Source organism: Rhinopithecus bieti, unplaced genomic scaffold (assembly GCF_001698545.2).
Source record: "Rhinopithecus bieti isolate Rb0 unplaced genomic scaffold, ASM169854v2 scaffold_3906, whole genome shotgun sequence".
NCBI lineage: Eukaryota > Metazoa > Chordata > Mammalia > Primates > Cercopithecidae > Rhinopithecus > Rhinopithecus bieti.
The window spans coordinates 687,462-689,439 of record NW_016804230.1 but is presented as its reverse complement, the minus strand read 5'-3'; positions in this window follow the sequence as shown (position 1 = coordinate 689,439).

Sequence of the window (1,978 nt, the reverse complement as noted above, 5' to 3'; positions counted from 1 at the left end):
GCATGTGTGTGCATCCTCGCAGGCATGTACATGTGTGCATTCTCAAGAACGTGTGCGTGCATCCTCACAGGTATGTACATGTGTGCATTCTCAAGAGCATGTGTGCATCCTTGCAGGCATGTACATGTGTGCATTCTCAAGAGTGCGTGTGTGTATCCTTGCAGGCATGTACATGTGTGCATTCTCAAGAGTGTGTGTGTGTGCATCCTCATGGCATGTACATGTGTGTATTCTCATGAGCGTGTGTGTGCATCCTCGCAGACATGTGCACATGTGCATCTTCATACACCCCATACACACCAAAGTTGCATGTGGACAACTTTGCAGGCGTGTGTGTGTGCATCCTCATGAGCATGCCTGCACATGTATGGAACATGCACCCATGCTGGGCAATTAATTGATTCTAGGTACCACCATGGGAACAATATGTCTCTCTGTGTGGTCCAGAGTGTCCAGGCCTCTTGCAGCTCTCGGCTGAGGCAGAAAGGGGGAGGGAAGGGACTGAGCGGGTACTGTGTGCTCACTGGAGCATCTGCATGGCTTCCACTAGCATGTCTCCTTTCACCTCACACCGTAGAGCCAGACACTGGTCTCCACACTAAAGATAAGAGACTGAGACACAGAAACTCTGTAGTTGTCAAAGTTACAGACAAGGCGGGGCTTTCACCCACATTTATAAGACCACAAAACAATCCGCTCTCCACGACAGCTCACACCCTCCCACGCCTCCCCGAGGGCTCCTTCTTCCCCAAACACTTCTTAATCCTAAATCGCTGCATTTCTCCTCTTTCCTTTTTTAATAACAATGGTAAGACAGGAAAATATTTATAAAATATTAACAAATGGTTAAACTTTGGGAAGTGAGACTCTAACTTGGGTTTTGATAATAAATGTGGGCTCCTTTAATGAGGTGGATAAGACTACTTAACCCAATAAGAAAAAAGTCTCCCTTTTCTGCCTGTTTTCCCCTCGCCAAAAGCACAATAGAAGACTTCCAAATACAAGAGGTGACTCTATAGCACATGAAATAAATTATGCAGTGGGGTGGAATAATTGCAAGGGTCCTCCCTCCTTCCTTCTGCCCTTAAAATGCATTCTGTTGAGTGTGCTTTATTCAAGTAATCAAAATGCACTCAAATCCATTAGCCAGGTGCTCTCAAAATGTCAAAGACCAATTCTCTGATTAAAGGCATTTCTGCTGATCAACGCAGGGCCTGGGCGTGGCTGCTGAACACCCAACTGGGCACCAGAGTGGAAGCTGCCAGGCCCTTGGCCTCTGCTGACACTGCTGTAGCTGCTGACCAAGCTCAAGCTCTTGTCTCTTTGGCTTTGTCCCGTGGAGGTGATATAGCAACCACCAGTCTGTGGCTCACTTTGCAGCAGGCAGGAGTCTCCACCTGCCCCAGCAGATGAAGCATCTCCTGGACCTCGCTGCAGAGCCATGAAGACATGTTTCTTGGTGTTGGGCTCAAGCACCTCACAGCCCAGTGTCTACCTGCACATTGCCCGGCACACACAAGGGTCTGAAAAACTTCTTTGGACTTTGTTCATGCTTCACAGGGCTGAACCTGACTTTCACCACCCCTTGACAAGACCGGAACACAGCTGCTCTTCAACAACAAAAGCATAGGCAGCAAGAATTTCCATGTAATAAGCCCTGCTTCCAGCCAGCAATTTACAAGCATCACTGGGTGCACATGCACTTAATGTTCACAATGACCCTTAATCCCGGAGACGCCTGCGCTGACAGGCAGAAGCACTCTGCCATTTACTGGCTCTTGGTCAACTTGGGCCTAATTTGTTATGCGTCAGTTTCCTCAACTGTGAAATGGGCATGATAATATTCTATAATGACACAGCTGTTTTGAGGAATAGATTGATTAATATGTCAGGCACATAGTAAGTTTTCAACATGATGAAAATGATAATAGTGATGATAGTGATAATAATGATCATGGTGATGATGAGGTGATGAGCA